Here is a 22591-nt window from a genome sequence, read left to right as displayed (position 1 = left end):
AGCAATTTTCATTGGTCTGGTCAGAAGTTAATATGGAAATAATGTACCGGTCACTTACTGATTTTGTATACAATTCACATACTCTTGCTCCTCCGTAATACATATATAAAAAGTTATTTCAAGTACATTTTATTTTTTAAGATCTCCTGACAAGTGTTTTGCAAAATATACCATATATCGGGAAGAAACTTTTTATGAGCCTACAAATCTCTTCCATGTTGACGACCTCCTTGTTTCCTGTCAAATATTTCTAAAGAGGCCTAGACTTATTTTCTTGTCACACATACAACTGTGCTATAATTGTCATATATATATATATATATATATGTCATATATATATATGATATTTAATTATACATATAGTCACTGATTGCAAATGAATACTAAAACTGTCAAATAATCTTACTCTATTTTTATGGAACTTTTAGTCTTCTCTCAGAAAATACTTTTATTTTCTTTATTCCTAAACTTCTCATGCTGCATACAGATTTTCACCTGATTACCTTTCCTTATGCTTCCCTTAGAAAATCAAGACAATTAGGAGGGACCTAATTCATCCTTTCACATCAATTATATGCATCTGCAAACACTTGGGCACAGAAATTCTGCCTTTTCTGTAGTTATAATTAAAGGTTTTGTTCTGTGTTTTGTTTGTTTGTTTTAATGTCTTCCTTCCTCTGGTAGGAATATGGATCGCTACTCTCTCAACTTTTCAAAGACATGTCTCCAGAAATTATATTCTAACTCTTTGTATTATTAATTTGGCACTCACTACTAATTCTTCAAGGAAATGAAATATTATTCAAAACATCCCCTGCTTCTATCACCCCTCTTTAAAAATTCTCATTCTACAAGAGGATTATGTTCTTCTAATGCATGCAATCATATATCAGGATTTGTCATGTGACTTCCTTTGACTAATGGTATCACAGTGAGACTGACACATAATAACTTAAGAAGAACATTAGAAGTATTACGTGGTTTTCCTATTCTTGCTTTCCTCTAATATGAGGAAAGTTGTCACAGACTATAAGTCTGGAGTTCACTCTTGCCTTACAAGAGTGAAGACACAGAATTGAACATGAGAGAGGCTAATGTCAGGGAAGAGAGGAGAGCCCCAAACAGGGGTTTTGTCTCCGTATTAATTGAGCGTGCAAGATATCACTCACGTGGGGGAACATGAAGAAAACAAGATCTTACCCACGTGAACATGGAGAAAACAATCATTAACTTGTGTGTATAAGAAGCAAAGGGTCTGGGAGGGCAAGTGGTGTTTGTGATCAAGGTACATTGGCTCCAGATGGAAAGTAATTTCCTGGAGGTGATATTACAAGTTACTCGTGGTTCATTATAATATCTTGCTTGCTAACCTCGGGCACTTTTGCCCCATGGTAGTAGCTTTTTGTCCACAAGCTTTTATCTAACCCATTTATGTAAGGAGAACCTATTTCCCCACAGGGAGTGATGATCCAGGGAGGGGATGTTATTTCATGTTCTCAAATGTTTATTTACTTATTTTTCAGAGAGAGAGAAGAGGGGCAGAGAGAGAGAGGGAGGGAGAGAATCCTAAGTAGGCTTGGTGTTGTCAGAGCATAGCCCAATGTTGGGCTCAAACTCATGAACTGTGAGATCATGACCTGAGCCAAAATCAATAGTTGGATGCTTAACCTGCTGAGCCATCCAGACGTCCCCTGGAGAGGATGCTATTTCAGCCAGAGCTACACATGACCCGAACTAAACAAGAACCAAATTACACAAGCTGGCACTAATGAAAAAATTTTTAAAAATATACGGTTTTAAGCTCCTGACACATTTCAGTCCTGGACAGTTTTGGATCTGGAGTCTGTCTGTAACTTCTGTTGTAAAATATAGTCACCACTTTCCTAAGGGATAGACACTCAAAAGTCAGATCAGCCTAACATATTCAGAGGTGATATCTTGACTTCACTTCAAAAATGGCTTTTCAGATTGAAAACTAGTAATCAATCTGCTAGTTTTTTTGTGATACTAGACTCTCTCCTTCTTGATCTTCTACCACTGAAATCACACGAGACAGATGCACATATGCTTGTACTGTCTGTAATGTCTTTAGAGCTCAGTATTGAAAGATAACAATTCTACATTGTTGCTTGGAAATTTACCCTAAACATGGATAAAGGAAGACAGCCTTCCAACTCTGATACATTCAGGAAATCTTTTGTTAAAAACACGAGTCCTTCCTTCCTTCCTCCCTCCCTCGCTCCCTCCCTTCTTTCCATCTTGCCTTACATAAGTAAAGACAAGGGAGTGTGAAGCGTCCTGAGATGCTCTGGGAGTCACAGGCATTTCCAGCATTTCGAAGTGGCTAGTTTCCTGTGTGTGTAAGAAGTACTGAGTAGGGATTTTGTCCCGAAACCTCGCGGCATAGATTTCTTTGCTTTGTAAGTGACGAAAAGTGTACACAAAGCATGCCATTATAGTTGTGCGTATCTATGAGGAGTATATTAATTACACCATGAATCCATATAAAACATGTCACCGCCTTCAGGAGCAGCTTTCATGGCTACCTCTCAATGCCTAGAAGACACGTGTCTTAATGGTGTTCATACCGTAAACTTACGTCTGCAGCACGAGAGCAATAATTTTAATTGCACCTAAAATGGATTTAAATTATTGTACTAGGATAGCAGAGACACAGGACATTTGTGAGGTTTCAGGAATAGAAGTGTAGCATAGGGATAAAGTAACTGCCAAGCAGCGTCAGGATGTGCTAGGATGGCCACTTAACAGCAAGTCAGAAAAGAACTCCGTCCACCCTTGAGTAACTTTTTAATTAACTATTGAGCATATTAATTAGGGTGAAGAATAAAATAGACTGAGACCATTATTGTGAAAATAAACCAAAATGAGCTTTTAAAGTTATGCAAAATATTAAGATAGAATACATTTTGCCCAGAGAAAGATTTATTTGTTTTTGACAATGTAAATAGAAGGGTATAATTGGAAATTAAGTTTATTATCATTTTTATGTCAGCATTTTTTTTCTGAACTTCGCACTGGGAACATTGATGAATAAGGCATTACAAATGGGTGTTCTTCATTTCAGAGATACATCACATGTTAATGCATTATAGAAAGCTATTCCATAAAGTAATATGAACATCTGGTTTTGAGAAAGTTTTTCAGCTAATATCAATTTTATTCTGTGTGAGCTGTTTTTTCTTGTTTTTGTCCTAATTTCCTTTTAAAGAAATATTGTCAAAACCCTTCAACAAGTGAAAAGCTATTTTTATAAGAAGAAAAGTTGACTTCATGCAGGTGTGTCCAGTCCAACAGCCTTTTTTGTGTTTTTGTTGGGTTTTTCCTGCAAAATTCGGCATTTGCCTCTAATTTTAATTTTTTGTACCCACTCATGCAGGATTTCAGTGGTGAATCAGTTCCATGTGGCTTCTGTCCTCATACATGTTACCTCACTCATATCTTATCTACACTTCACAGGACCCACTGGAAGTAAGTTTAATTATTCCTTCACCTATTTTTTAGATGAGGAAACAACGTCTATGATCACAATGGTATAAACCTGTCACATTTAAATAGCTGACAGTCTTTCTCTCCTAAATCCCTTTACACTCTCATCAATACCAGGGATTTCCAGGGCGGTCATTTTATAATTTTATTCATTTTTATTTTTTAAAATTCTTTAAGGTTTTCATTTTACTTCCAGTATAGTTAGCATTCAGTGTGATTTTAGTTTGACACGTATGGCACAGTGATTCAACAGATCTCTACTTTACTCAGTGCTCATCACAATAAGTGTACTCTTTAACCTCCATTGCCTATTATACCCATCTCCCCACCTACCTCATTTTAAACTTACCCTTCTTCTTTATTATCTGTAACCGTTTAGTGTTTAAGTGCATATCAGTGAGTTCTTATAAACAAGTTCTTTAAAAAAAATTAATGCATTCTTATTCCCATGGTAATCAACGTGGTCCGCACTTTCAGGATTGGATGGTTACCATAAAAACAACCTCCTCCTTAAACTCCTTAAACAATTTTTTAGTTCAGGCACTCAATCCAAAGCATTGAAATCAGCTTTTTAGACCCTGAGCTGCTTGGCAATAATAGGTAAGAAGAAAATCGTGGCTTCTTCATACCTCCCCCCCACCTTTTTTTTTTAAGTTTATTTTTATTTTTGAGACAGAGAGACAGAGCACGAGTGTGGGAGGGCTCTGAAACAGGCTCCTGGCTCTGAGCTGTCAGCACAGAGCCCAATGTGAGGCTCTGACTCATGAACCATGAGATCATGACCCGAGCTGAAGTCAGAGGCTTAACTGACCGAAACACCCAGGCACCCCTTCCTTTTTTTCTCTTTTATGGTTAAATCTTAAAAGGGTTTCCTCTCCCTGTGTTGTATTTAATTTGTATGAGTTACATATTTTCTTATCTTCTGAACTTATTCCTGTTGGGAGTAACATGTTCTTAACTAATCTTTTACCATATACTGCTCTTTATTTCATTTCTTGGTTAAAATCTGAATGTATGTTTATTTCTGACCACATGGTTAAATTTTTTAAAAATATTTATTTAGTTTTGAGAGAGACAGGCAGAGCATGAGCAGGGGGAAGGGTAGAAAGAGAAGGCGACACAGATTCTGAAGCAGGCTCCAGGCTCGGAGTTATCAGTGCCAAGCCCGATGTGGGGCTCAAACTCACAAACCGTGAGATCATGAGCTGAGCCGAAGTCAGATGCTTAACCGACTGGGCCACCCTGGCGTCCCTCTGGCCACATACTTTAAAATGACCCATTCTTTCCTAGTTCACTCAGGGGTTGTTACAACGGATGTTTCTGAGCCTCAGACAGACCTCCTCTAGTGTCTTGAGTCCTTATTTTCTCCCTATCACATCAACTGCATACTGGGTGAACTTCTATTTTTTATTTAATTGGGCAATCACACGCAACTGCCTCATGCTAGGAACACCTTAACCCTGGATCAATCCATCCAGTTAGCTTTCCCACAGCAACTCCAGGACTGATGAAGCCTACTGGACAAAAACAAAAACAAAAACAAAAACAAAAACAAAAAAAAAGAAACAAAAATAGTACTTCTCAGATTTGGTCCCTTTATCAGTTTCTTACCTCAAATTTAACCGAGTCCTCATTAGTACCTGGAAATTGTTTCCTTTCCACTTGCTGTCCTGTTTTGTTTTGTTTTGTTTTGTTTTGTTTTGTTTTGTTTTGTTTTGTGATCAATGGCCCTGTTACTCATCTGTAATTGTACGTAGGTGACCCTAAACTAATTCACCAACCAAAAATAGAAAACATCAGAAAGAATTTCCCTCAAAGTTATGCCCAGGCCCCTAAAAAGTGATGCTAATGGGCACCTTTGCTGTCGGACTCCAATGGACAAGAATCCCCTCAAGAATAAAGGAAATTCTTAGTTCCCAGCTTTAGATCCACGCTCATTCCCTAATCCTTTAAAAAATCAGTTTTTCTTTTCTACTGAGCCCCTCCTACGAATACTAAGCACAGCTAAAATAGTGTATCTTATAAACATACAGACAAAGGCACACAATCCTCCTTTCTCCTGACCTCATGGCACTTCCTACTATTGCCCCGTTTATCTCTACCCTCTAGATTAAGTCTTCATGAACCGGGGACTTCACTATGCTTCAATCATTCACTTTCTGAGTACAGTAAAACCTTGGTTTGCGAGCATAATTCATTCTGGAAACAGGCTTGCCATCCAAAGCACTAGTATATCAAAGCGAATTTCAAGAACCATTGGCTCAGTTCTGATCCTGTGATACTTGGTGTCACATACTATTCCTATTGCAAGACTTTGCTTGTTTATCAAGTTAAAATTTAGTAAAAATGTTTGCTTGTCTTGCGAACACTCCCAGAACAAGTTACTCACAATCCAAGGTTTACTGTATTTCTTTAAATCACTGACACCTTTGTAGTGCCTGGGTGGCTCAGTCAGTTAAGTGCCCGACTTTGGCTCAGGTCATGATCTCACGGCTCATGAGTTCAAATCCTACATCTGGCTCTGTGCTGACAGTTCAGAGCCTGGAGCCTGCTTCAGATTCTGTGTCTCCCTCTCTCTGCCCCTATCTTGCTCATGTTCTGTCTCTCTCTCTGTCTCTCTCTGTCTCTCAAAAATAAACATCAAAAAATAAAAACTGACACCTTTGCTCCCAGCAGTACTTTGTCACTAATGTCATTACTGATATTAGTCACTAATGACCCAGAACTTACACACTCCACAAAAATTAATTTAAAATGGGCCATAGACCCATATGTAGAATGCAAAACTCTTAAACTCCTAGAAGATAGCATTGGATAAATTCTCAATGACGTTGGGTTTGGTGATGACCTTTTTTTACAACAAAGGCATGATCCATTAAAAATAATGGGTAAGTTGGTCTTCATTAAAATAAAAATTTCTGCTTTGCAAAGGATACAAAAGAATGAGAAGATACCACAGACTGGGAAAAAGTATCTGCAAAAGATACTGTTAAAGGGCTACTATCCAAAATATACAAAGAACTCTGAAAACTCAATAATAAGAAAGTGAAAACCAGATTAAAAAATGAGCATAAGTTCTGAAGAACTTCACCAAAGAAGATAAACAGATTACAAAAAAAAGGGGGGGGTGGAAAAAAGAATGTAAAAAGATGCCCAAAAAGCAAATGTCATTAGGGATTTTACAAATTAAAGCAACAATGAGAACCCAATACACGTTTGTTAGATAGGCCAAAATTCAAAACACTGGATCACCAAATGCCAGATGGGATGTTGAGTGACAAGAAAGCTGATTCCTTGAAAATGGGAATATAAAACAGTTCAGCCACTTTGAAAGACAGTTTGTTCAATTTCTAACAAATCTGAACACAAGCCTCACCATATTATCTAGCAATTATGCTCCTTGGTTTTTACCCAAATTTGTTGAAAATCTTTCCATACAAAAGCCTACACATGGATGTTTACAGCAGCTTTACTCATAAATTGCCAACATTTGGAAGCAGCCAAGATGTTCCTCAATAGGTGAGTGGATAAACTGTGGTCCAGACAATAAAATATTCTTCAGTGCTAAAAAAAAATATGAGCCATCAAGCCATGATAAGACATGGAACCTTGCATGCATATTAATAAGTGTAAGAAGCCAACCTAAACAGCTACATACTGTACAATTCCAACTATATGATATTCTGGAAAGGGTAAATTATAGAGACAGTAAAAAGATCAGTGGTTGCCAGAGTTTACAGGGAAAGTAGGGATGAATGGGTGGAGTACAAAGAATATTTATATTAGAGAAATTATTCCGCGTGATATTATAATGGTGGATACGTGTCATTACATTATATGCTTTTCCAAACCTATAGAATGTACATAGGAAAAATGAACTGTAATGTAAACTGTGGACTTTGGATGATGATGTGTTAATATAGGCTCATTGAAGGGTGCCTGGGTGGCTCAGTTGATTAGGCATCTGACTTCAGCTCAGGTCATGAGCCCCACACCAGGCTCTGTGCTGCCAGCTCTGAGCCTGGAGCCTGCTTCAGATTCTGTGTCTCCTCCTCTCAATGGCCCTCCCCTGCACACTCTGTCTCTCTCAAGAGTAAATAAACATTATAAAAATTAAATATATATATATATTATATATATATATGTGTGTGTGTGTGTGTGTGTATATATATATATATACATATATATGTATATATATATACATATATATATATGCAAGCTCATCAACTGTAACAAATTTATCATTTTGGTGCTATAATTTGATAGGCCAGAAGGCCATGCATTTATGCGGGCCTTGGAATAGGGGGACTTTATACTTTCCACTCAATTTTGCTGTGAACCTAAAACTGCTCTTAGAAAACAAAGTCTATTTAAAAAATATAGTATCCAGGGGCGCCTGGGTGGCGCAGTCGGTTAAGCCTCCGACTTCAGCCAGGTCACGATCTCGCGGTCCGTGAGTTCGAGCCCCGCGTCGGGCTCTGGGCTGATGGCTCAGAGCCTGGAGCCTGTTTCCGATTCTGTGTCTCCCTCTCTCTCTGCCCCTTCCCCCGTTCATGCTCTGTCTCTCTCTGTCCCAAAAATAAAGTAAACGTTGAAAAAAAAATTAAAAAAAAAATATAGTATCCAAATGAAAAGAAAAAATCTAGGGATAACTTTAACAACACTTGTGCAAGACAGTTCTACACTATGCACTACAAAATTCTACTGAGACAAATCAAACGTTATTTAAATAAACAGAAAGTTATATAATGTTAATGGTCCAGAGACTCAATACTGTTAAAATATAGACTTTCAGTTTAAGCCTATTTGAACTTATGGCAGACATTTTATTTACAAATGCACAAGCAGATTGTATAATTTATATGTTATACAAAATAAACTAGACTAGCCAAAATAGTTTTGAAAAAGTGGAACAGGATTACAGAACTTAACCCATCAAATTTCTATATTTACCCAAGTTCTACAGTAATTATGAAAGTGTGGTATTGATAAGGTAAAGAACATGCATATTTTCTAAACAATATAGTCTAAGAGATAGCAAACATTTCTGTACAGCACAAGATAGTCAATATTTTTGCTTTTGTAGCCACATAGAATTTCTTTTGCATATTCTTTTGTTATTCTTGTTTTTTTTGTTTAACACTACCTTTAAAAGGGAAAAAACAAACAAACAAACAAACAAAAAAAACATTCTTAACCTGTGGCTCACAAAAAACAGGTTGCCAGGCCAGATTCAACCATGTGTTTCTAAAACTAATATAGAGTCCAGAAATAGGTACAGGCATGCACGATCATTTAATTTCAGAAAAGTGTTAATGTAATTCATTTAAAAAAGTAGTTTTTTCTACAAATACTTCTTCATTCTCTAACGTAGAGTAAGCTTACTTCTATATTAAACTTGGGAATAACTCCAACAGTATCAGTGTTTTTGTTTTTTACTTGTATCTTCAACGGACTGTGTGTTTTACTTCATTTAGGGCTTCACTGCATTTTTTTTTAAAATCACATAGTTGCATTTATTGTTAAGATAGCATTTTTCCTAGTTGAATGGAATTTATTCCTTTTACCCATGTAAAGAATAAATAAAATAATATTTTCACTTTTTGCAAAATCTTTAATGTTTTGAAATAAGAGGAAAGAGTTGTATGATAGCAGTAATTTCTTACGATTATCGTGACCATATTGAATTTTTATCTCTTATAAAATAATCACAGGTTTGAGTTGCAGACATTGTTATTACCTATAGATCTTACAATTAAAGGTACTGGACATGTGTCACATAATATAAAATACTATATACATTCTAAAGATATGTTGCCTATTTGAGTGAGGAGTAATAATAATAATAACTTCCACTCAAATATATACTTATTAAGAAAAATAAAGGAAACTGTCACAAATTTGTAGTTAAACTTACTTTAAATCACAAATATATTGTCTATCCATTAATTGTAAAAGGTAGATATAATTTCTTTAAAAGCCCACGTAAAATTGTTTTGTAAATATTTTTCAGGCGACTATTTTGGATTTGGGAGATTCACTAACTTTTGTAATATTGTGATTTCTGTTATATTAGTTATTTTAAGATAACATGCTATCTCATGATTATTATAAATTTCCTTTATTCTTATGTGTCAAAGAAAATTTGTAAAAGACATATCACTAGAGTATTTTAATCAATATCAAATACATGTAGCATGTAAAACAGATAGTACAATAATTCAATGAAAAAACAAGGTCGTGCAATTTTACTAACATCTTTTTAGACAACCACACTTAAACCCATATGACAACTTTGCCTTTCTTAAAATTTCTTTTAATAAAAAGTAAAATTCAAATGTATGCGAAAATGTTTGTCTCAATACGTGGGCCTTGCCAAAAAATTGAAAATAGAAATGACTGAAATATCATTAATTAGAATGAGTCTCCAGTTTTCCCAAACCGTGCCTCTAACGATAATGAGAGGGAGATTGTATACCAGCAGGAAGGTGATAATGAGCCGATGGCTACTTAGGGGTACAAATGAGATCAGGGTTCATGAGACACAAGTAATAAGTGATGACTAATTCTCCCTGCAAGCAACCAAGGAATATTCCAAGTCAAGTAGTTATGCAAATAGGAAAAAAATAAAGATCTGTACAAATGTTACTTATAAGGTCTGATGTTTCCCAATGTGTTTTTTACGTACACTCACTTCTGTTTGCTATTATTCCCCAAATTTGACTGAAACACCTCTACAGTGATAAGCTGCTACTTTCCTTTCCTTTCTTATAATGTCAACATTTTAAGTGAAGAAAAAAAGGCCATAGAAACATAGCAAGCAAAACATTCTATAATTTCATGAAGCCCATTGATAGGAATCAAGACAAGGTAAGGGATAAGATAGCATCTCTGTGTAGGACTAAATCTACCCTCCCTATAACATTTCCTGTGTGTGAATTTGTGTAACAGATTTCTCTGTGTATTTTCTCATCTAGGAAGTCACAGTGATAATTGTATACAACTCAGGTTTGTGTGAGAATTATGAGTGCAAATGCATGGAAAATTCTCGGTAGTGTCATGCTCAAGAAAATATCTCCTATTTTGATTGTTATATTTACCATAAATAATATGCTTATTGATTTTCTTACTACTGTTTTGCTTTTGAAGTTAAACTATGGAGTAAGGCCAACATGATAGATAAAATAAGATCCAATAATATCATCGGTTTATTACAGTAAACTTCTTTAATAAATTCTATGGTCACAAAGGTTATGGTTTCCATTGTAACTGAGCCATTCTGGTGTACTTATTACAAGCAACACTAATTGAAATATTTAAAATAATCACAAGAAATCTGTAACGGATGCTTCAGATGGAAGGATTCTCAGGGATATTTGTTCCCAAGCTATATGTTAAATATTTAGGGTTTCAAGGTCAATACTTCATCGAAAGAAGTTTGGGAGAAAAGAATATATGAAAAACTTACTCTGGAGACTTATATGTGGGATAATATCACCTGGAGATTCTCCTAGTGTAAATGATCTTTTCCCACACTCTTTTATTTTTTTTACTGCTTCTATGTTTCTGGGATAAATGGAAATTTATTGTTGACACCAACAATTAACATCATGATGATATTGCCTGGAAGAAACTAATGTAGAAGCTTGATAGGAAAAAAAAATGATGCTGGCAATATATGGGCTGACAAGGTACAGAACTGTATGTGAAGTAATAGTTATAAAGAATTTAAATAGTAATACATAATGCATGGGGAAAGATTATGTAAATCTTATCATATTTGCTATTTCCCTATAAAGGTATTCAATATCTTTTTTTATTTTTATTTCTTTACGTTTTTTTTATTTTTGATAGAGAGTGACAGAGCACAAGTTGGGGAGGGGCAGAGAGAGAGGGAGACACAGAATCCAAAACAGGCTCCAGGCTCAGAGCTGTCAACACAGAGCCCCACGCAGGGCTCAAACCCACAAACCGCGAGATCATGACCTGAGCCTAAGTTGGACGCTTAACTGACTGAGCCACCCAGGCGCCCCAAAAGTATTCAATATCTTATTTGATGATTCCAATTGATAAATTAGGTGTGGTTCAAATAAAAGTGAGTTTGACTTTGGGAAGATAGGCACTTGCATGGTACAATGTAAGAAAATGTGGTTGCCAAAAGAAAAATGCCAAGCAGCCATATCAGTCAAGCTACAGTTAACATGGATTTATCTCTCACATTTTGATTCTGCATGTTTTCTATTGATGTATTTAGTATTCATGCAGAGACCTTGAAAAATGATTCATTTTTGCTGATGGATGTAGGGGGTGGAACTGCATCATTGCACAGAAAATGCATTAACTGATATGATAACATAGTCGTAAATGTAATAGGATTCATTACTACCAAGGAGTAGCACTGTGATGCCTATAAACTTTTCCCCTGATTTTATAATGTGTACCAAATAGAAATTCCACCAAGATTTTAAGCCTATAGGGGTTTACGTTATAGTCAGTAAATAAACTGAAATTAATCATCTTAAATGCAGAGAATTAGTTTTGTTCTACAGAATCTATTTTTTGTATGATTAAGATGGGAAACAAAGCAAAGTGTATGTATATATAAACACATACATCTATTAACTACCTATAGCCAAACACCCATACGATATTTTGTTTGGCTCACAATTGTTAATGTTCCGTTGGGAAACTCTGCCCTACATTAAGAACCTATGATCAGCTACATTTCAAAGGATTCTCCAGAGAAAAAGATTATATATATATATCTTTATATTATATTAATTATGTTATATTATATTATATTATATTATATATGTATATATTATATATACATCATATATACATATATCATATGTATATCATATATATCAATAAACACATATCAATATGTATCAATGCATTTCATCATATACCAATTTCTATGTCTATCCATCATCTATCTATCAATTGTCTATCTATCTATCATCTGTCTATACTGAGAGAGAGAGAGGGAGGGAGTGAGAGAAAGACTTCTTATGAGAAATCATCTCATGTGATTACTGAAGCTGAGAACTCCCACCATCTTCAAGTGTACAAGCTAAAGACCCCGGAAAGCCAATGATAATTATTAAAAATAATTCAGCCCGAGCATGAAAGCCTGAGAACCAGGAGAGCCAATGGCATGAATCCCATTCTAAGGACTGGAGAAGATGAGAGACGATATTCCAGATCAATCAGTGAGGCAGGAAAAGAGAGATGGATTTCTCCTTCCTTGTTATTTTTTGTAGTTAGGCCTTCAACAGATTAGTTGAGGTCCCTTCCACGTACTGGGGATGGCATGCTACTTTACTAAATTCACTGATCCAAACCCTAATCTCATCCAGAAAAAAAGTCATAGACACACCCAGAAATAATGGTATTCTGGGCACCCCAAGGCCAGTCTTATCGGACATAAAACCAACTGCCATACCAGCTATACTAATCTCTAGAAGATTAAAGAATTCGTAGACTCCCCCACATTTTGATCTCACATCTTGGCTTATACATGACTTCTTCCATAAAGATTTTCTTTTTTCCTTGAAATTTTACTATTTATTCATCAATCCTACATTATTCCATAGGCGTTATGAGATATTATCTTGATTTTACTCTATTTTGTTTTCCTGCTTGCTTATCTGTATTATCCGAGAGCATGCAAGCCCATTGGTGGAAACAGTGAGTACGAAAATGATGACAGCTAACATTTGCTGACAGGTTACTTTGTGCATATCATCACTCAATAATCTTACACTAAAACATGTTACAAAAGGATAACTTGGATTTCTATTCAGATCTAATATTTACTCTTACACCTTTAATGGATTCCGATTTTCACATAGTGTTAGGGTTTGTCAATTCTACTTGATAGTATCTTTACATCCTTCTATTGTGTTGTAATGTTACCAGACTCCAAAAGAAAGTATTTCAAACCAGCAATTTAGGAATTTTCACCAATTCTTGAATAGGTCAAAAGATCTTTTTATTTATTTATTTTTCATTTTTATTCTTTTTGGCTGGGTACAGTATACTTTATTGATGGTACAAGACAAGGTAGGGCCCCCCAAGCCCCTCCACTTCTGCAAGGGGTCTGATATGGAAACTGTTTTAGAGATCACAAGACTCACAGTGTTGGGGGATGAGTTAGGGAAGGACACCTCAGCAGCTAAGGGCCTCTCTCTTCACCTTGCTCTCGCTGAGGCTGGTGGTCTAGGGGGCTCTTACTCCTTGGAAGTCATATGGACCATACGGTCTACCATCTGGTTGCTGTAGCCAAATTCATTGTCATATCAGGAGATGGACCTGACACAGTGGTCACTGAGAGCAATGCCAGCACCAGAATCAAAGGTGGAAGAGTGGATGTTGCTGTTAAAGTCACAAGAGACAACCTGGTCCTCAGCAGAGCCCAGCATGCCCTTGAGGGGGCCTTCTGATGCCTGCTTCACCACCTTCTTGATGTCATCGTATTGGCAGCTTTCTCCAGGTGGTAGGTCAGATCCATGACTGACATGATGGGGTGGGGACATGGAAGGCCATGTCATTGAGTTTCCCATTCAGCTCAGGGATGACCTTGCCTATAGGTTTGGAGACACCAGTAGAAGTTGGGATGATGTTCTGGGTAGCCCCTCAGCCATCAATCCACAGCTTCTTAGAGGGACCATCTGAGGGTCTTCTGGATGGCAGTGATCGCATGGACTGTGGTCATGAGTCCCTCTACCATGCCAAAATTGTCATGGATGACCTTAGCCAGAAGGACCAAGCAGTTGGTGGTGCAGGAGGCATACCGACCATTCTTGAGGGTGTTCTGATACTTCTCATGGTTCACACCCATCACAAACATGGGGGCATCAGCAAAAGGGGCAGAGATGATGACCCATTGGGTCCCACCCTTCAAGTGAGCCCCAGGCTTCTCCCTGGTGGTGAAGACCCCAGTAGACTCCACAGGATGTTCAGCGCCAATGTCACCCCATATGGTGTTGGTGGAATGTTGCTCCTGGCAGACAAAGATGGGCTTCATTGATGATAGATTTCCTATTTTCAGCCTTGACTGTGCCTTTGAATTTGCTGTGGGTGGAATCATACCAGAACCTATGTACCATGTAGGTGAGGTCAATGAAGGGGTCATTGATGATGACAATATCCCTTTGCCAGAGTTAAAAGCAGTCCTGGTGACTAGGGACCCAATATGGCTGAATCCATTTACTCCAACCTTCACTATTGTGTCTCAGGGACACGGCTGGCACTGCACCAGGAGATGCAGCTATCTGTCCAACTGGGAAGGGTGCAGAGCCAGAAGATCTTTTTAAATAGCCCTTCAGGACTCCTGGGTGGCTCAGTCATTAAGTATATGACTTTGGCTGAGGTCATGATCTCACAGTTTGTGAGTTCGAGTCCCACATCGGGTGAGCATGAGCCCCGCTTTGGGAAAAACATGAGTCCAGTGTGGGCCCCGCCTCTCTTTCTCTCTCTCTCTCTGTCCTCACTCACTTGCACCCTCTCTCTCAAAAAAAAAAAAAAAAATAGCCCTTCAAATGCAAGTCTCTAATCTGCTGGATAGCACTAATTTTATTTAATTAAAAAAAATTATAAGTCTCTTTAAAATTGTAGTCTTAATTACTTGCTTTAGAATCATCTCCCTATTTATTGTGCAGAATTTCCTTCTACAATTATTTCCCCAATTTTCCTGAATTGTACTTCTTACTGCAGTAGCACAGGCATATTGAGGTTAAACAAAGTTTTTGTTTGTGTGTATTTTCACCTAGAGAGATAGTTTTTCTGGGTATGCAATTCAGAGAAGATATTTAATTCATCACAGCACATAAATATATTATATTACCATCTTCTGGCTTTTTGCTTGCTTCTTGTTGAGAAAACTGTCTTTCTAAATGTCTTGTCTTTGTAACTGTTCTCTTTTTCCTCTGGTGGCTTTTTAGGCCTTAAAATTTTGTCTTCAATGTTTGCCCTGTTAATAAAATGTGTCTAGTTGTACATTTTGTTTATTTTAATTCAAAAATTTCATGCCTTCTGGATCTGGTCTTCTTCAGTTCTGAAAATTGTTATCCATTTCTTTCTCCCATACTGTGTCTCTCCAATTTTTTCTATTCACTCTCTCCTTAAATCCATTTTTTTTTTAATTTTGCACATTAGACTTTCATTTCCTGACCTACTTTTGATTCTGGGAGTTTCCTCTATGGGAGTTGTATTTGTAAGAAGTATCTCAGGATCAGTTCTCCAACTCTGCAGACCTCAGGGCTGGTTTAGTTTTTTGCCCCATAAAAATTCTCCAAACCAATTGCTTTCTTTTAACAATAGCCATGGGTTTTTCTTTCATCTACTGTTTGTTTATACTACTCTTGTGTGTGTGTGTGTGTGTGTGTGTGTGTGTGTGCGCACTCACGCTCATAGGAAGCAGTTCCTTTGCAGATTTCTCTTTCTTTTCTTTGAATTTCAAAATCATAGAAAATAATATTTGGTATAATTTATCTGTCAGTAGATGGAGGGGGCAGGTGGATATTTCAGATTTTCAAATTTTCCATTCTGTCACAATCAGTGTGCAGCTACAAAATTCGGCATTTGTTGTGGTGCTGACTGTGCTTTATCAGTGGTTTGAACCCCAGTAAGATACAGAGGTCTCGATGCATGTGAGAGTTTAACACATTAGTTGAGATGAATAAATAAATGAATGAATGAGCAAGGGAGCACAACTCTTTCTAGTAATATTTTCATATACATAATTTGTGGAGGTTTTTGTTTACATAGAAAAATAATTGATTAATTTTACATAAATTTTTAAATATACAGACCACAACATCTGGTGATTTCACAGGTTCATTGGTGATAATTAATATTTTCCATTCTGTACCCATTTTACAATCCACCGGAAATATTCGAATTGTTGGCACTATAAATAGATTATATGGATGGAGTTGCTTATCAAAAACTCCCTTATAAATCTACACTTAGCTCAAATGAAACAAGACTGAAAGCTGAGAGAATACTGAGGTGATTTTTCATAAATCCCTGAAACTTATTTCTTACAATGTCTATTGATTTCTGCCATAGACTGTCTTAAAATATCTCTTTATGAGAAATATCTGGGACTTTTTCCATAGCTGTCCACAGTAAATAATTTTTTTTTAATATTTCAGGTTGTGGGGCATTGTTGGACTCCATTTCAATGCAACTCTTTGTTCCAAAATTTTATAATCATTTTTTATTAAAATGAGATCTGGCATTTATCTTTCACTAGGGGATAGCAATGTTACTGTCAGTGTGTCTCCATGCATTTCAGACACAGCTTCTCATTAAGGAGCGATATTCCTCTTTTAGTATATGCACTGAGATATCTGAACATAAATGGACACCTAGTGTGACACAGTACATTTGTTTAAGTCAAACTAGAGAAAACTCTTTCACTTGAGAAAAGCAAAAATATTTCCCTCATACTCCTTTAAAACAACAATAAAAAAGGAGATGAATTATATTTGTAAAGTTCTCTGGGAAGTTTGTTTCCAATTACTCATCCCTACTTATAAATTGAGCGTATTTTTATTCGCTTTATTGTTTAATTTAACGGAAAAACATATAAACACTTCAGCATAATGAAATTTGCAATTATTCTTCTAGCAGATATTTTGCATGTACTGCTTAAACAATGCTTTTCAGTGAGTTCTGCTTGGTCTGAATCAGATGGTGAATGCACGTTGGTGAATCATCCATTATGTACAATCACAAAACTTCAGTTTGGAAATGGATTAGTAGTTATCTCATTTAATCTTCCATTAGTTGAAATATCTGCTCCTTTAAGATTCTTTTTAAGTAATCATTCAACCAGCACTTGAAGTTAAGTGGAAATTATTATTGTATTTGACAATATGATAAATATGACCCAACAAATGCTCTGCTTCATACTTCCTGTTTGTTCTTTATCAAATTGAGCGATGAAATGGCATATTTTGTCAGTAAATGATTTTAGGCGGAGTATATACATTTCCTTCATCTTTATGTAATAGACATAAAATCAGAAAGCTACACATTACTATCCGGAAAAAATATTGTTATACATTTAATATGAAAGAACACACTATCTTCATATTAGTCCTTTTCTAAATATTTTGAGAAATATAGATGTGCATCATTTGATTTAATATTAAAATACCCATCGCATTTACAGCAAAACTGATCATCTAGGCATATGAAGCCATCCAAATTATGACTTTATTATTTATTTATTTATTTATTTATTTATTTTTATTTTGGTGATCCACCTTGCCCAACTTGCAAAAATGCATGCGTATTTATGCTTCGCCCAAATCTATTCTACAACATAAAAAGGACAAAACCCATGTATTTCTCTACCAATTTATATCACTAATATACGTCTTTATTGTGTCTCTCATAGATACTCCATTTTCATTGTTTTGGCCTACGTGTAAACTATACGCAGCTATCAATAATGAGCACGTACTGAAGGTACATTAGAGTTGATGAATCCTCTAGTTTTTGATTAGAGAAATTAGGTATCCTCAACGATAATCCCATCACTGCTTACCCAGGAGCATTCCATCTCCATTCTAAAATGTCTGGGACGTTCAAGTAGACACGATTCGAGTGAATTGAGGAGGAATGTATCAGAGTTCTTAGTACGGTAGATGGCAATTAAGTGTTTTCCAACTCTGGAAAGAGTAATACATTTAATAACCTACATTAATATTGCTTTTCTTTACAAATATTTCTAGGTAGGCTACCTGGCTGTCTCAGTCCGTGGAGGAAGAGGCTCTTGATCTCAGGATTATGAGTTCAAGCCCCACCGTTGGGTATGGAGCTTCCTTAAAAAAATAAAAATTAAGGGGCGCCTGGGTGGTTCAGTCTGTTAAGCGTCCAACTTGGGCTCAGGTCATGATCTCATGGTTCATGGGCTCAAGCCCCACGTCGGGCTCTGTGCTGACAGCTCAGAGCCTGGAGCCTGCTTCCGATTCTGTGTCTTCCCCTCTCTGTGCCCCTCCCCTGCTTGTGCTCTCTCTCTCTTTCTCTTTATCTCTCTCTCTCTCTCAAAAATAAATAAACATTAAAAACAACTTATTAAAAAGTAAAATTAAAAAATTGAAAATATTTCCACACAATCCCTCTAGTAATAGTAAAAGAAAACATTCACAACTGTTCAAACTTACTTTTCTGTTCAGATGTATTACCTGAGCCCCGATGCAGTATTTCAAACTTGAAGCACTTCTTTGAAACTTCACGATAGAAAATTATCTACCACGACATATTTATTTCCTAAAATATATTTGTTGATGCTAAATGGGAAGAGGGCATTGTTGAAATATCAGATATTTCTGAACTCTAATATCCACTCATGGAATTCATTAGAGAAAAAAATATTTCTGTCCAATTAATCCCTTTTTTTATTATTTAAACTCTGCATTAATGGCAGGAGTAGAATAAGCCATGTTTTCCTCTACCCCTTCAAAAAGAGAGAAATGCAGTACCTAACGGAAGAAAAGTAGAAACGCAACAACAAGTGAACGCACACACTGATATTGAAAGATCATGACCAGAATCATCGGTAGACATGATGAATATGTGGAATATTTAAAGCAGGAGAGGCAGGCTGACAGCATGATTAAACTGAGCTGAAGAATATTCCATTCCAGAAAAGCAAAGTATCACCAATGTGATGAATTTTCAAATAAAGAAATAACCTAAAATAATCTGTACATTGAGGACAAGAGCGCCAAAGGAGAATGCTAAGAGGTATCTAGCTGGGGGATTTATTTAAGACAGCAAAGCAGCAGGATGATGGCTCCACATTGTTACCTAATTCAGAGTTTTGGGCTTCTGCAGTTTCCCTCAAGAGAATTTCGGAAATACCACTCCCCGATGTAGAAAATGTCAAAAGTGACACTTCATTGTCAACACTAGACCTGAAGTAATGGAGTTTTCCCCACGTAACCCAGCTTTCCGGGGAAATGTAGGAACTGTTCTAGGATGGAAAAAATCACTGGCAATTGTTGAAGGGAAACCCATCCAACAAATCCTTGTTCCCCACCACATTTCCAGGATCAGGGCGTAATCATCAGAATTCTGCATTTACTGATGACCCAGGGGTAGAAATAATGTTTTCTTTCTACATGAAATTACCGAACGTTATTAATCTAGTTATTTATTCTCAAATTTGACTGGCAAATTAAAAATTTTACCAAATAGTAGAGAACAATAAGAGATAAATTCAGGAAATAAATCTACATAACCTAATCACACATATGTAAAAAAAAAATTCGACACAGAAAGCAGAAAGAACATTTTATTTATTTTTAAGTGTATTTATTTATTTTGAGAACAACAGAGACAGCATGAGTGGAGAGGGGTAGAGAGAGGGGGAGATAGAGAATCTCAAGCAGGGTCCATGCTGCCAGCACAGAGCCCGATGCGGGCTCGAACCCATGAAGGTGTCAGATCATGACCTGAGCCAAAATCTAGTCAGACGCTTAACCGACTGAGCCACCCAGTCGTCCCAGAAAGAATATTTTAAATATAAATAGTCACATGAGACATTTGAGAATGTGTGTAATTTGAGAAGACTGCTATGAAAAAAATATTTATGCTGTTGGAATTTAAAAATAAATGTAATAAAAATGGAAAACAATCATTGTAAGGTCTGGAGGAAACTTTTGTTTTGGTCTGGGGGCTATTTCGGCTTCTAATTTAGAATCATCTTCATTATTTTTCCAGTGAAATTTGTATGCCTTGCAGTTGCTAGGCTAGGAGTATAGAGCCAGAGGCTTGGGAAGCGCCTATTTTGCAAGATGGTAATTGGGTATAATTACTTGAAGTGCAACACGTCAGCTTAGTTGTAGCGGCCACGTTGGTTGACTTTGGGGGAAATAACAACATAACGGAACAGCTGTTTCAGATCATGCATAGCAGCCCGTAAGTCCGCGCACACACAGACTGTAACTGGGCTTTTCATAGTCGATTTCTCATTCGAGAAAGTGGCTGGGTTTTATAGTGCGGCATGCAGAAGAAGGCGGGGGTGGGGGGGGGGGGACATACTCACAGCTACTGCCTAATAATTTGTCTGTGAAGTACGTTCTGTAAGTTTTCACGTACAGCCAACCATGAGGGTGGAGAAGGCCACATATGAGCCCATAAGCAGTGGAACTGAGGCACCCCTGGCAGTGAACTCATATCTACATGTATAATAAACAACTACCCTGGTGATGACGAAAATACACACGGAATTTACTCTACTCGTAATAGGTAACTGTAGGGGGCCTTTTATTGCTGCATGCCCAACAAGGGAAACCTTTTTATTCCGTTTTGTTTGGTTCCAGGAATATTCTGTAGCAGTGCTGTCCAAGAGAACTTTGTCTGATGGCAGTCTGATGGCTACCCACAAGGTAGCCAGGAGTCACATATGGCTTGTGAGCACTTGCCACAAGAGAGTCAAACTTAAAATTCTCAAAATAAGAAAAAAAAATGTGTCACGGGTGTGATGACAATTGGTCAGTAGACTTATTGTGGTGATCATGTCACAGTATATACAAATATTAAAGTATTATGTTTGACACCGGAAACTAATACAATGTTACATGCTAATGATGCCTCAGTGAAAACAGAATGTGGCCATTGCAATGGAGGGACTGACTTTATAATAGTGGTTCATTTTAAGCTAATTAAAATTAACTCTAAGTAGCCACAGGTAGCTCCAAGATACTTCTGGGCTACCAGAAGCTGGAAGAGGCAAGGAAGGATTCTTCCCCAGAATCCTTTGAGGGAAATGTAGCACTCCAGCACCTTGATGTTGGGTTTCTGCTTTCTAGAACTGTGAGGGAGTGAATAGCTGTTGTTTTAGCCATCCACCTTGTAGTAATTTGTTCCGACAGCCCTGGGAAACTAACACAGATGGCTTCACTGAGGAGTTTGAAACCGGAGCAAGAGGCAAAAAGGCCAGAAACAAGGAAGCGTTCGTTCATGAGACAGGTCCAGGGCACCGGCTACCATCCAGGTCTGAGTCGTGATGACACCATTCCCCCCACCAGGCTGGCCCTGCAGTACAATTTCACTGCATTTCTGGGCCCTCATCTTCATGGTCACTGTCCTTACCCTGCGCCTCCTTAACCTTCCCTTTAACTGTGTGTTCCCATGTCCTCTATTATGTGGGTCAGGTTGACTGGAATTTAATATCCCTCATCCACCACCAAAAACGGAGGATCTCAATGGTTTTGATCAATTTTCCCAAGTAATACTCATTGAGTAAAATCCTTTTTTACTTTTATATAAAATATATAATATATATGTATACATATTTAACGTCAATCATTATTATATATACCATAGATATTCACTTTTCTATCTCTCAAAACTTGAAGCCATGCAAATAAAGTGTGCCTCAAAATTATGATCCTCTTCTCAAAATAAAACACATAATGAGTTTTCCTGTTGCTGAGGGAAAACAGAAGTGAGTGCATTTCTTCACACTGAGAATTATGTTTGCCATCAGAAAGCCATGGGTGAGTGGAAAAAGCAGCCACAGTAGAAATGTAAATTGAGCTGAAATATTTCATTTGGCAACAGCTCAATTTTAAAGTTATAAACACAGTAATCTGCAGAAATGTCATATTTATTAAGATTCTTATTTAACAATGGCTATGATTTTAAAAGATCATTGCATTAGAGAGAAAAGTCATGCTTCACACGAAAAGTGTAGCATTTTAGTAATCTGTAAGAAGTGTTATTTCACATTATTATGAATAATTCATATATTTTCAGTGTATTTTTGTCTTAGCTAGAATTCAGAAACTGACAGCGCTAGGTGCACATTTTCATTATTTTCCTATTCTAATATTTTAAAAGCCATTTTAATTTAAATGATTTGATGAACTACGTTACCCCCAAAATAGCCAAGAGACTTATGTACATGACCCAGTTTATAGAATACAAATAAATATAGGGAGTATGTTTTTATTTATTGTACTTCTACTTTAATTTTTTAGTATAGAATTTTCTTTACTCTCTATATAATTATGGCTCTGGTCATATATTAAAAGGTTTCTATAATGCTACCTTT

At 36.7% G+C, this 22591-nt stretch overlaps 1 pseudogene; it reads right to left on the bottom strand.

The window, feature by feature from the left end:
• Window positions 1-13603: 13603 nt before the first annotated feature.
• LOC102952165 lies at window positions 13604-14636 on the bottom strand (annotated as a pseudogene).
• Between the last annotated feature and the right edge of the window lie 7955 nt (window positions 14637-22591).

Source organism: Panthera tigris, chromosome D3 (assembly GCF_018350195.1).
Source record: "Panthera tigris isolate Pti1 chromosome D3, P.tigris_Pti1_mat1.1, whole genome shotgun sequence".
NCBI classification, from domain to species: Eukaryota; Metazoa; Chordata; class Mammalia; order Carnivora; family Felidae; genus Panthera; species Panthera tigris.
This window is presented reverse-complemented; position numbering and strand designations above follow the sequence as displayed.